The sequence below is a fragment of the Natrix helvetica genome (assembly GCF_964273705.1).
Source record: "Natrix helvetica genome assembly, chromosome: 1".
Classification (NCBI taxonomy): domain Eukaryota; kingdom Metazoa; phylum Chordata; class Lepidosauria; order Squamata; family Natricidae; genus Natrix; species Natrix helvetica.
The window spans coordinates 70,390,447-70,405,754 of NC_138548.1; positions in this window are offsets into that span (position 1 = coordinate 70,390,447).

Sequence of the window (15,308 nt, forward strand, 5' to 3'; positions counted from 1 at the left end):
GGCCAGGACTGCCCTCATGATTATAGTCCAGACATTGAGCTTCCCTTGCAATAAAAAAGTTAAATAATTGGCAATTAGTTTGCTCCTTTTGTTTAATGATATTGTTTTCCATGAAGCCTTGGGCACAATACATTTGTTAATCTTTAAATTGCCACAAATTTGTTATTTCAGCCAGAACTAATTTCATGCGGCTGTCCTTCTGGAAACTGTAAGTTTAATTACAATTGAGTGTCTATACCATTTTTTCCCTCAGTTTCAGAGGAAAAAACCAAATTGCTGCCCCCCCCCCCCTTTTAATCTAAAAAAGCTTTTTTCCTCTTCTTTTTATTGGGAAGCATCAGTGCTCTACTTTCATAGTGCTACTTTTATCTTCTGCTGCTTATTGATCTCTCCTTATCAATACTCGTTATTTAAAAACAATATTCTGAGTATAAAATGCAAGTGAGGTAGGTGAGTTAGTCTTTCTATCTTTCTGTCAGTCTTTCTGATTCTTTCCCTTTGGATTGGCAAAAAAAAAAAAGCAAAGCAACTGAGAAGGAGAAAATGTTTTCACATAAGTGGATAATATTGTACAAGAGAGATACTCGTGGAAGGATTATCAATTGTAATAAACCCTACCTGTAACACTGAATGGGTTCTTTCATTCACCGCTTTCATATTTTAATGGCATTGTGAAAACTAGAAATGAATTTAAGGAAACAAACGTTAGCACTGTGGATGAAAATAAAGATGACCAATGTATATAAGCGTTTATATTTTAGGTTACATTTTTGTTTGATTATGGGTTAAAATTTACTTTTATTTCCAGAATATAAAATGTCTAAAGAGAATGTCTATAACTTCTTTCAAAAATATATCCAAGCATGTTTTTTTTAAAAAAAGATTTAATTTACATTTATTTAAAACTAGGCTATATAAATCCTCTGAACTCTGAACACATACTTCGCTTTGTCTTAAAATATAGTTCACGGTATATGAAGCTCAGAGGAAATGTACAGTGATGAATGCCATTTCTATTATTTAAGCTTATTTATTTATTGAAAGGTACAGTATCCCTGTATATGGGGGCGTTCATTTAGCTTTCTCTGTAAATATTTTTGAAAGACCTTTGCTCTACAAAGCAACTGTTCTATCCTTCTCTTACAATCAATATTAGCACAGCATAACTCTGGTTTCTTCTCCCCAAAAATTTGAAAAGAAGAAAACAAATCCACAAGCTTAGCATTGCTATATTCCAGGGGTGTCCAAACTTGGCAACTTTAAGACTTGTGGACTTCAACTCCCAGAATTCTGGGAGTTGAAGTCCACAAGTCTTAAAGTTGCCAAGTTTGGACACCCCTGCTATATTCATTAGTTCAACAATGTTTTATTACTCTGGGAAATGGAATTTTCAGGCTAATAAATCAGATTTGTGTAATTAAATTGAAGAACTGTTATCTTGCTTTTAAATATATATAGCCATTCATTTCACTACTGTCATCGCTAAATCATGCAAATGACTGGTTTTCATCAGTTCTGTTCTGTCTGATTTTATTTTTAGAGAGAGGCAGCCGAAGAAAAGAGTACATACTGGAACACTCCAGTTTAAATTAAACAGCTGTCATGAAAAGGTTCTCTGGGGCCATTTCTAATAGGCTGTTCCAAGTTAATAACTATCCATTCAAATGGCTACAGAGCGAGAGGTTGCAATTATAAAGACTAAGAGCGAGGCTGTGAAATTAACTGCCTTGTATATAAGTGAAGAGTAAACAATTCAGAACAATACCTGTTGAAGGTCCCCAGGCAGGAATCTCAATATTCACGGAGAATTCCGCACCACTCTATATTCTTATTTTTTTATTTTTTTTCTATTCTTACAGCACTACCTGAACTATAAACAAACCCTAACATAGTCTTTTTATGTGAAGAGACTATATTAGGGAAAGATCTCAGGAATAAGGGCCACCAATATTTTATTTTATTTTCTGCAGGATAACATCAGTCAATAAGTAGCCACCTTTCCTGGACTAAAACATTTTTTAAAAATTTTATTTTAATTTTTTATTAATATAAAATCTAAAATGAACTTCTCTGTGTTGCTTGGAGGTCTCCATCCATAAACAAAATCCTTTTTGCTCTTTAGAAAAGTGAACTGCTAGAACTCTGTGGCTGGCCTTGGCTAAATCAAATCAACTGATCTCTTAACATTATTATATGCATGCAGCTTCAGTCACACTGTAGATTTAACTGCATTTGATACTAGTGCTGAGATTCTGTAAATCAGGGGTGTCCAAACTTGGCAACTTTAAGACTTGTGGACTTCAACTCCCAGAATTCCCCAGCCAGCTCTGGCTGGGGAATTCTGGGAGTTGAAGTCCACAAGTCTTAAAGTTGCCAAGTTTGGACACCCCTGCTGTAAATGGATGGAAACTAATCAAGGAGATAAACCACCTAGAACTAAGAAAAAAATTCCCGACAGTTGGAACAATTAATCAGTGGAACAACTTGCCTCCAGAAGTTGTGAATGCTACAACACTGGAAGTTTTAAGAGGAGATTGGACAACCATTTGTCTGAAATGGTACCGGTATAGGGTTTCCTGCCTGAGCAGGGGGTTGAACTAGAAGACCTCCAAGATCTCTTGAACTCTGTTATTCTATTCTAAATGTGATTTGTCCCTTTGATCCTAAGTGAGGAATTCTTCTATATATCATAGCTTCTCCCTTGTTTTGTCTAATCAAAGTTCCTGGTTATCAATGAGAAGACCCACAGATTTTTAGGCTGGGTTATTGTGCTACATTATGGGATTTTACTTTTACCTCAGAGTGTTGTTTCTATAATTAAACTATGGTTTATGGTGGCCAACCAGCATCTTGTTTGAAACTCACAGAACACCCCACCCTTTAGGCAAATGGACCCCAAATACTTTTTTTAGCAGAAGTTTAAATGGTGGTCACATTCTTCATCCATTGTGGGAGTATAACCTTTGACAATTCCACATATAACTCAGTATAGTCCTCAAGCCAATGGTAGAATTACATTTTGGGCTTAGTGCCATGTGCAAACTCAATCTATTATAACTTAGCAAACAAGCAAGCAAATCGTATGTGAATCTTAATGATAAAAATGGAACAGCAAGCATTTTCTACACAATCCACTGTATAAAATGGCCAGAACCTTTTTCCTTCCATACAATGAAAATAATATTTCACCAAACAACTTTTCAATTCTCTTGTATGGCGCCCAAGCTACCTTAAGTCATATGGACTGGAGTCAACCTGCTTGAATTCCTACATCAGACTCTTCTCTCCAAATCCAAAATCTGAAAAGCTAGTATTGGGAATGGTGGTGGTGGTGGTGGGGAATAGAAACAAGTGGTATTCAGCAAGTTCTGACCAGTTCTGGAGAACCGGTAGCGGAAATTTTGAGTAGTTTGGAGAACTGGTAAATACCACCTCTGACTGGCCCCGCCCCCATCTATTCTCTGCCTCCCGAGTCCCGTCTGATCGGGAGGGAATGGAGATTTTACAGTATCTTTTCCCTGCCATGCCCACCAAGCCACACCCACCAAGCCATGCCACATCCACAGAACTGGTAATTAAAAATTTTTTGAATCCCACCAGTGCTCAAAATGTATTTACAAGCTTCACATCTTCATCCATATGAAGCTTAGTCATTCTGCACAATTTGATTCACTGAACTAAAAGCAACCTTCCAGCATAGTAATAACACTACACAAGTATGGCCTCTCCTACTGCTGATCTCCTGCTGATTTTGCAGCTACAAGCAGGCAGCAAAAGGTTTACTGCATATCTTATAAGCTTATAACAAATTGATCAATGAGCCACGCTGTGGCTCATTTGGAAATAAAGTTTCAAGCCAACTTCCCATTTACAATACAATACAATACAATAGTAGAGTTGGAAGGGACCTTGGAGGTCTTCTAGTCCAACCCCCTGCCTAGGCAGGAAACCCCAGCGATGGCGAACCTTTTTTGGCTCGCGTGCCACAAGTGGGGGGAGCGCGGGGGGGGGGTTCGTGTACGGGCGTGCCACACCCATAATGCAACGTGCGATCCCCCAGTGCGCATGCGCGCACAATGCGCCCCTCCATTTTTACATGCTTTTTTCGCCCTCCCCAGGCTCCAGAGGCCTTATAGGAGCCTGGGGAGGGCGAAAAGAGCCTCCCCCGCCCCTTTCTCTGCATCATCTTCACAACTTTCAGGTCTTGTATGTTTTCCATACTTTGCATATTTTTTCCATCTTCACCTCTCTGGATGGAATCATATGTTACAGTTGAAGTGTAAGAAAGCTAGTTTTACACGTTTGCACAGTGCAGTAAGTCATAACTTGTTTAGATATAAAACAACATGTGTGAATCTAGATATTGTGGCTTATAAATAATAGTTATGACTTAGCCATGGTGCTTTATCTACCATATCGTGATTTAGTACTATGTTAATGGAATCCATCTCTCCAAATTTAAAGGGAGATATATTGGGCAATAACATCTTAAAAAATTACACGTAGGTAGCATAAACAGGGCTACTTAAATTATTTTCAGTACAAATTCCAACAGATGTACAAACTAGCAAATGTCAGCTTAAAAGATTTTAATTACAATCAATACCAACAGTACTGCTGAACAAAGCTTGCAATTTTGTAGGAAAAAAGGAAAAACCATTGAATAAACAAAATATGCATCTATTGTTTCAAATTTATATAAATATGCCTAAAATGACATTTTCCTACATCAATCCCATTAAATGAAGAAACTTTGTACACAAGCAGTACTGCTAGTTAAATAGCACTTGTCAGAATTTTCCCTAATTCATGAATAATATGGAACCCTTGAAATTATTCCAGCATGGCTTTGAAAAATTTGTATTTACACACACACTATGAAGAAAGGACAATGATAATAAATATACTGAATTCCAACAATTTAGGGCAGTCCACCCACACTGGCCATCAAGACCAGTCTGGATTTATTCAATAGCAACTTGTTCCTGGTACATCTGAAACTTCGCACCCATACAGGAAGTCTATTTTGTTAAGAAACTTGCCCAGTATGAAAAATCAGGAGTCTGGTCACATTTTTTGTGTTTAACCATTGTTGTTAAAAGGCATAAAGCATTAAAACAAAGAAACAAAAAAGGCACAAACAGGAAAAATTGTTACACATAGTTAGATTTTTATTTTTGGAATAGTATAAAATGTTGAACACAGTATTTTTTTGTGCATGTGCAAATTTAGACATCAGTCATGGATGATGAAAACATAGCATTTACACCATCTATGGTTTTATGTAAGGCATTTCAGATTTGATTTTGCTGGCACCTCATAAAAAGCAAAATTCTGTTGTGGATAAAGGACAGACCTCATAAATTTCTAGGCTTGTAGCATTCTGTACATACATTTGCTTTGGTAAACTTATGTCTTTTAATAAACTTTGTTAGTCACAAAAGGTGTTACCAGGCTCCTGATTTTTTGCCGCCAGAAAATATCCTAGCTCTCTTATAATACGCAGTACTAAGTGCCAGTCCTAAGCAAAACTCATAAATAAGCAGTGTTGCATTTTCCAAATATGAACAATATTCAAAGATGAAGCAGGATTTCTTTCACTTCCGATAGTAAAAATGTCATCGGTGACATGCTCTAAGAAAGATGGCACTGCCAATGGGCATTCATAAATGAATACAGCAGCTGATATTCTGCTATTTTACTAAAAATCAGGGATTCTTCTTTGAACTCCCATAATCCCTTGCTACTGGCCAGGCTCACTGGGGCTGACAGAAATGAGATTCAAAACATCAAGAGGATACTACTGTTTGTCCCTAGGAAACACTAATGTATTCATCTGTTTCTTTGGCTGCCACCAAAATGAAGCCCATGGACCTCAAATACAGACAAAAGCTTTGTGGGTTTAATTTGAAAAAGGGGGAAAAACATCAGGAAGCAAGCAGGTAAGATGAGTACTAACTTGCTTGATATAACTCTGTATATTTGGCTAAAAATTCTGGGCATTTACGGAGAACTGTGTAATAAACATAAATAAGCACAAGCCTACTATGAATGCAATTAGTAATTTTCATTCCATGCTACCAACTCTCACAGGGACCTTTTGTAATGTGTTTACATTGCAAATGTATGTATGTATGTATGTATGTATGTATGTATGTATGTATGTATGTATGTATACATAAATGAGCCGTGGTGATACGATGATTAGAATGCATTATTGCAGACAAAATCTGCCGACTACCAGCAGTTTGATCCTGACTGGCTGAAGGTTGACTCAGCCCTTCATCCTTCTGAGGTCAGTAAAATGAGGACCCAGATTGTTGAGGGCAATTTGCTGACTCTGTAAACCAAAAAAAAGCTTAACTGTCAGACAAAGTCAAAATAAGGTATTTGTCTATTATTTATTGTTAATGTATTCCTTACAAACCACTGAGAAAGAACAGCCACCCCTTCAAAAGACGCAACTTATCATAGCCTTATTATTTCTTATTTATTTTACATTAAATAAAGCTCTTAGAAATGAGCTGCAGAAATCCAGATGACCGTTATATGGTGGCAAAGAAAGACAGAAAAAAAAGATCCTTTTAATGCTATTTGGTGAGTATTCTGATATTTGCAACCTAGATCTGGGAGCCCTAATTTAATGTAAACTCTTGGGAGAACCCATGCTTTCAAAGGCTGTTCAGTTGGCAATTGTTCATTAGATTTATATCCCAATTTTTCCAGAATTTCAGGATGTGGGACTTAACAGGCGGACATCCTCCATTTTTTCACACAGTGACTTTAAGAGAAAATGGCTCAAATTGACTTCCGGTTCCGGCGGCTAACAGCGACGGGCAAGTGTTTGCTCGCTCCGGCTCCCCGGTGGGCTTCCCCACTTCTTGGGGGGCACAGGACGCCCCGCAGAGGCGTCCTGCCGGAGGGGCGGCACCACGGGGGATCCCTGGATCGGCGGCGGCCAGCGGGAGGTCCCCCGCCTCGCCCAAGGCACCGGGGAGCAGATCAGAGGACGCGTGGGCGTTTTCGCTGAGAGGCTGTGCGGAGAATGAGCAAGCAGAAGGAAGCAGCTGCGGTGCGGTGAGGCGCAAACCCCCCTCCACTCCCTTTACTGACTTGAAGAATTTCCCAGCAGTTTAAAACCTTTTCTTTCGGCTGACTTGAGAGGCGCGGCTGGAGGGAGGGGGATTTCCCCCCCCTCGGACAGGCGGCTTGGAACAATTTTGCTCTCAGCCCCAGGGGAAGGAGGAGGGGGGAGAGCCAACCAATGATGCCACACCCTTGCTTAAAGTGATTTTCTTTGAACTTAACCCCATAATATACTGATGATCTGAAAACTTTGGGAACTTTGAAAACTTTGTTATGCCTCTAAACCCGAAGCTGGCAGGGCAAGATGGCACACTTCCGTTGTCTTCATGAACTGTGAAACCTGACACCACCTTTAAAAATTCAGGCTTCCGGTCTTTGTCTCTGTGCTACTCAGATAAATCTCTTGTGGATTGCTACTCTTTGAACTCCCTGGAGTGAAAAACTTTGCTCTACTGCCAGGGTGATTAGAGAAACTCTCTTCTGCCTGGACCTTCTGCCTCCTGGACTCATCTGGCTGCTCTGCCGTTCTAACTGTCCATTCTCTACACTGACTGAACTCTTTATTCTATAAACAATGCCTCCTAAAAGACCACCTCCTGGAAAGCCTGGCTTTGCTACCTCTGCCTCGACATCAACAACTTCCAGCCCTGCTACACAATCAAAGATAACAGACCTGATGCAACCTAAAAGTACAGAGATGGATTTGCAACAAATGCTTCAGCAACTTTTACAGGGACAAGAGGAAATCAAGAAACAACTAAAGGAGATGAAAGAAGAAATTAAAGAGAATCAGGCCCAAATTTATAAGAACTCACAGAGACTGGACCTTTTGGAGGGTGGGGCGGCTGAGATAAGGGAGGGGGTGGAGGGGGTGCAGAAGGGAAACAAAGAACTTGATACCCAACAGATGAAAACAGAATTTGAGAGAATGTCCTTTTACCTTAGATTCCAAAATGTGATGGAAGCAGATGATGAAAACATAAGGGACATCATGACAAATATTTTGGCTGAATATATTCATAAAGAAAAACAACAGATGGAATGGGAGATAGATCTGGCTTATAGAGTGAACTCAGCCTATGCTAGAACACACAACGTACCCAGGGAGGTACATATTAAATTCCTTAGAAAAAGCACAAGAGACGAAATTCTGGGTGCACAAAGGGGGCAAGCCTTGACATACCATGATAGGGAAATAACCATCCTGAAGCAGATCCCCAAGAAAGTGAGGGAAAAAAGAAAAAATTATTCGCAATTAGTGAATAAATTATACCAGAAGGGGGTGTGGTTCAGATGGTTGATGCCTGAAGGTATGTTAATATTCTGGGAGGAGACAAGAATTAGAATCAACACACCCATAGAGGCACAGGCCTTTATGGAAAAAAACAAAACACACCTAGAAAAAACAGAAGATCCTACAACAGATATGCAGGACACGGGAGGGGCCGGAGCTCTGTTGGCGGGGGGAGATGGGGCAATACCAAGAAAGCTCAGATCACAAAAATGAATAAGAAAATCTTTTTGACATAAACTGATAGAAAGTACCAATGGAATTAACATGTGGACTATATACTACTATGTATTAAACTGATTGAAAGTACCAATGGAACTAATATGCTGACTATATATGATTATGTATTAATGACTTTTACCTAGATGTATACTATGAGTTTGGAGGGAGGGGGCGCCTACCACACTTTGCAACTGCCAAAATTTGTATACCTTTTCCACTACCTTTCCCCTTGTAAATTTTTAAAAAACCAATAAAACTTTAAAACACGGGGAAAAAAGAAAAAAAAGAAAATGGCTCAAATTGAGCTGAGAGAAAATGACAAAATCATACAGTGCAGCTCTAAGCCTGACTACTGACTCAAATACTATATTTCACTGGTTCAACTGTATTCACATTTACTTTGAGATTCTGTAAGTCTTAATAAAGTCAGTGCAGAGCTGACTTCTAAGCAGATAAATAGGGATCTGCAAAATACATACCATCCAGAACGAGGAATAAATTAATATGCTTTCACATGATCTTCCAATTGTAGAAAATAAATCTGGTTCTTTTATATAGCTGTCAACTAATTATAATTAAACGCAACCTTTTTGTATTTTTTAAGAGAAATCCATGTACATTCTGATAATAATTACACTTAGAGCAAGAATCATTATCCAGTCTAATCCCTGGCCAATATGCTGTGATGGTTTTCCTTTACCATTTCCAGATGATGGGCATCACTTCTGTAACAAATATGTTTACTTACTGTTTTTACCAGGCTGTGTAATCTTACAGGTGGAAAGAATAACTTATGTTCATAAGGTGAGCGACTATTTTGAAAGTTCCGCACAATCACATCATGTGTGTATTTATTAGTATTTCATGCTTTTCTCCTTCATTGTTTTTGCGCCTTTGAGGCTGTCTTGAGTCTTGACTCCTGGTGATTGTCTGGACAAATGCCTGCAGTTTGGTTGACAGGGGTTTTTGGAAGTAGTTTGTCATTGCCTCTTTTCTAAGGATGAGAGAGAGTGACTGAACCTCACAGCCTGATACCTTAAAAACCATTACAAAAAAATGGCTCAGTGTATGCCAACATACACATCCTATCCCTAAATGGCATAAACCCAAAGGATTAGGTTAGTACTTGACTTAGGTGTAAAAAGTCCACAATAGGAAGATGAAAAAGGCAAACAGAATGGGAAAAGGGATAAAATATTAATGAATAGATGGATCTCTCAGGTGTAATAGCTATTATTACTCCTGCAGGAATCCATATAGTATACAATAGCATTACAAATAATATTTAATAAAACAATTTGATAAACCCAACAAAAAATTAAACTCTTATTAAACCAAACAAGTACCAGCAATGCAATTTAAATAAGAAACAGTTATTTTTCTGCTGCACGTCAGAACAACAAAATATGAAATAGCATTATTATTACTTTATACAACATTCTTAATTCTGTGATCAGAAGATCTCTAGAATAACTTAGCCATTAATTGTGCTTGAATTATACACAAGCCTGGTAGAAAGCTAAGGGCTAAAATACTGAATTCCAGACTGCTAAGGAGGCCTTTTGGTGATTAGGCAATTTTGGCCTTTTGTGGGCTGAGGTTAAGGCTGCAATGGAAGTAGTTCCTCTTTTCTATAAAATGCAAAAACAATAATGTGGTGGGTTGGGATATTGTGGTTTCAATAAAATATGTGGCTGTAAGTTCCTCACATCTATTTCAGAAGTCAGTTTTGTCTTCATCTTTCTCCAACAATAGTAATTACTGGAAAATTATTTGCATCTTTTAATGCAAACTTCATCTGCCTGGGGCAGATACGATGAACTAAATTCCAAGACTGCCCCCTTTCTTCGAAGTAGCCTAACACACTGAGAGGTCATCACGTACACAGTACTGTTTCTAGTACTGTACAACCATTGTTTTTATTGCTTCGCTGGTGATGAAATACATTTTAAAGGATTTCAGATTTATGTTTAACGGTTCCCCTCATCTTTCTATGTTCAGTAAAACATTTTTCACTCATTTTCTTCTTTACATGTAACATCGGGTATTAATAATGAGTCTCGTGTGGATTTTACTCAGCTAGTCGTTGCCAATTATAGGTGGTGGTGCTCATAGATCAAATCTGAGTCGTTCACCAGGACAGAGATTAACTAGTGATCAACCCAGTTTGGAACTTGCAACATTGTCCTGGGACAGGTATGCCTTCATTTGCTCATCTCCGTTTCAACGCCATTGAGCCAGTGCTATCTGAAGACATTTCCGCAGTGATGTGGCCAGCATGATATCATGAAGCTCTGTTACCTTCCCACCAAAGTGGTACCTATTTATCTACTCACATTTAGCAACAGGCTGACAGGAGATTAGGAGAGGACGGGCGCTAACCCTATTGTATGTCACGAACCCGGGCTGCTGACTTTCTAGCCGACAAGCCCAGCATCTAAACTGCTGAGTAACCCCAATGCCCCAGGTATTAATAACTAAGATATTTTCATTAAAAATTACTTCAATAACTGTGGGATCTTTTTCTAGCAATATTATCCTTATATTTCAATCCAAGAGCAAATAGAAAGTAAATCATAATATGCTGATAGATTGCTATATAATTTGCAATAGACTTGCAAGGGAATTCAGCTCCCAGTATATATCAAAATAACAGTAATAAGTAAAAATACAAATACTACAAAGTTCTCCCTCCAATGACTGGGCTTATACATAACACTATTTCCTCAATGTTTCTCAAATATGTAGTGGTTGCTTTTGACCAAGTGTTTCTGCATCCCTACTTGTTAACTTTACAGTTGAACCCCTGATCTATCATAGATGTATATATGCAGATTCCCTCATTTAATTTATGATCTGCGAGATGCGGTAGATTTTAAAAAGTAGCCTTTTGCTTCTGACTCACCCTCATCTACTGTTTTTCATTTAGAACTACCTAGTGATCTCAGGATTCTGAAAAGTTTGACAAGTTTAAAATCTGCTTACTTGTGATAAAAGATATCTTCCTCAGGGCATATGAATTTATTAGATTTATATCCCAGCTTTTTTCCAGGGATTCATATTGGTCTACACAGCATTCTTGCCTCCGAATTTAATCTCATAGACACAACATACATCCAGCATCTTGGCTCCCTGCCACTCGCACTCCAATGCTCCTGCATAAAGGTTATTATTAAAAGTTATCCCATAGTTAATCTGTGCTAGTTTTTAAAGTAATCTTCCAAGAGTGGGTGCCATGTTAGCTGAGATTATGGGAGTTCATAAATTGGGAAGACAGATCTGTTTGAGAAGGCTAGGATACCACAATACGCTTTATTAAATGCAGAGTAAGGGGGTTTCCCATTGTACTGAACCACAGTTTGTAACCTAGCAACACATTTTAATAGTATGACCCCATAAAGTTGCCTATATAGCAATAGCACTTAGACTTACTGTATGTACCGCTTCACAGTGCTCTACAGCCCTAAGTGGTTTACAGAATCAGCATAATGCCCCCAACAATCTGGGTCCTCATTTTACCGACCTTGGAAGGAGGGAGGCTGAGGTGAGATTCGAACTGCCGAACTGCTGGCAATCGGCAGTCATCAGAATTAGCCTTCAATATGGAATTCTAACCATCGTGCCACTACAGCTCTTCTCTCTCTTCTCTTCTTTATCACCTTATCCCTTCCCCATTATTATTTTTTTCATTTATTCGAGTTACATGGCTGCCTACCTGAAAAAAGTGAATCTGGCTGGTGAACAATAATAAAATCAATTACAGAACACTAAGGATGGATGTACTTGCCCACCCCACTCCTGACAGAGCTCATCTAAGAACATGATCAATGTTATCTCAGCTCCATTCTCTGGCCTGAATTCTGAATGAGAGTTCCAGATAATCTGCTTCATCCAAGGTCCTCTGAAGCTGTTGTGTAACCACTTTCTCTGCAATGTTCCTCAGAAAGGGAAGGTTGGAGACTGGATAGAAGCTGCCCAGATTAGTTAGATTAGCTAGGTCGAACAATGATCCCTTGAGAAGGGGGTGCACTAAGACTCCTTCAGAGGCAGCAAAACCACTCCTCCCTCAAGGAAAAAATTCATAGGTCTGTAAAGTAAAACAAAGCTGAAGATCATAAGTATAGTTGCAATTTCACTTAATTATTGCATTGTTTAATGGCTGAGTTGTTGGTTTCAATTGTGGTTGTTAAACGAGGACTACCTGTAATCATGTTTCCCTTTTTAGTCCAACAATCTCCAAAGGCAGTCTCCAAATATGCAATCTATTGATGTCCATGAAATCGTAGAAGCTTATAGAAAGAAGTCAAGTGACAAGCAGTGGCTTGAAATAATAAAAGGGGCAAAATGGCAAAGAGAACAGCAATTGTCATGCCCATGTATTTTTTTGCTGATTCGGTGGTGGCTAGGAGAACAATTCAACTCAACAGTGAAGAAAAGGTCTAATGAAGATCAGCATAGCAAGCCCTTAAAAATATCATCAGGCACATCTTCAAATTATACACACATCTATTAATAAAGCGTAGTCTCTCTTTAAAAAAAATCAAGCAAGTAGTATGATATGAATCATACTTTTGTTTTAGCTATAAATCCTGCTTTAAAGAACAAAAAAACCACCAAATTCTCAGAAATCCACACAAAACACTGCTTGTCTGTAATTACTCTGCCAAAAACAAGCCTATCAGAACACTTGAGCAATCGTCTCCACTTGGCAAGACATCTGTGATCAACAAGTTATAGAACTGGCAGGCAACTATCAAATAATATTATTTCTTTTCTTGTGAGGAAGGTTAGGAGAAGGAAATGATTGGAAAATATCGGAAACCGTAAAATATTAAACTGCATCACTCCACTTTAGACAGTAACAGTAATCGCAAGGATTCGCAGAAAATTTTATTGTCAATTCTGCACTCTATAGAGTAACAGCATCTATCTTCCACCTGACTTGTAGAGTCTTGCTTTATTTATTTATATTATACTTGTGTCAGAAGTGGTATTCAGCCGGTTCTGATAAATTCTGGAGAACCAATAGCAGAAATTTTGAGTGGTTTGGAGAACCGGTAAATACCACCTCTGATTGGCTCCACCCCCATCTCTACCTCCAGTCCCAGCTGATTGGGAGGAAATGGGGATTTTGCAGTAATCTTCCCCTGGAGTGGGGAGGGAATGGATATTTTACAGCAGTGCTCCCCAACCTTTTTATCGCCGTGGACCGGTAAATGTTTGATAATTTTTCCGTGGCCCGCTTGTTTTGATTTAATAATTTTAATTTAATTGTATTTAAACGTGCCTTCAAAATAAATTACAGCTACACCAAAAAATGAATATAAAGTGATTTATTTTATTTAACTCACTCAATAGAGATGCCAGCGTGCCCCTTTCAATACAGAGATGCCCCAGCATTCCCCCTTTCAATACAGAGATCATCGCGCCATAGTGCTGAGTCTCCTCAATAGCAGAGAACCCCCTCCCCCCCCCCGTGCACTTATGCCTGAACCCGCACAAACACATTCGACCCAGGAGTTGTTGACCTAAATAAGTGCAATAGGCCTGGGTGAATGAGAGGGCATTCTAATAAAACCACTGCTGCTTCTCTTTCCGTTTGATAGTGCTGAGTCTCCCCCCACTCCGTGCACTTATCTTACGGCAGCTTCTCTTCAGTCCCCGCGTCTCCGACCTCGAGTCCTCAGTCCTCCCGTGGAGCCTCCTCCTCGGCCAATGGCGTGAGGTTTGCCTTTCGGCCAATCAGGAAGCGGGAGGACCCGCTCCCTGATTGGCCAGGAGGAGCATCAGTGTAACAATAGCGAATTTTCATTCGCTATTGTCACACAATGGGCGGGCTTGGGAGGGCGCAATGCTCTGCGCCTCGGCCGCCCGCCACAGTGAAATGATTTGAAGTTCCTCGGGCGGCCCGGTGCCGATTGATCCACAGACCGGCACCGGTCCACGGACCGGGGGTTGGGGAACACTGTTTTACAGTATCCTTCCCCTGCCACGCCCACAAGCCACGCCCACCAAGCCATGCCACGCCCACAGAACTGGTACTAAATTTTTTTGAATCCCATCGACTTATATGTTGCTTGACCTCCAACAATTGCTTTGCTGACTCATGCCTTTATTTATTTATTTATTTATTTATTTCCTGGTGCCTTTGAGTCATTGTTGCATTTTCAAAAGTAGTTCACCACTGCCTACTTCCTAAGGATGAGAGTGACTGGCACAAAATCTCCCAGCTGGCTTCATGCCTAAGGCAGGACCATAACTCAGGAGATTTCTAGCCTAATGTCTTAACACAGACTGGGTTTTTTAACTCAATTTTTCATTTCGTGCATCATCACTTTAGTGAAAACTTTGAGAGCAACTCAGAAGATGCTCTTCCCTTCTTCCCTGTGGACATAAAAATAATAGATGGCAGAGGGCAAAATGATGTTACTCACACTTTGGTATTTAAAAATGCCCCCTCTGGGCTGCTATTCCTTTTTGAAAAGATGTTTCAATGACATATATAATTAATCCATTTACATACAGCATAGGATCATTCATCTCTAATCATTTGAAAGAAAACCCTCAGGACGTTTTAGTGAAAACAAAATGCTTGGATAATTTCCCCAACCTGCTACTTTCCAACTATTTTGGTAAGGAATTATGGGAATTACAGCACAAGTTGGGAGAGACCGATGTTTGGTGCAGTGATTAAGGCACAGGCTAGAAA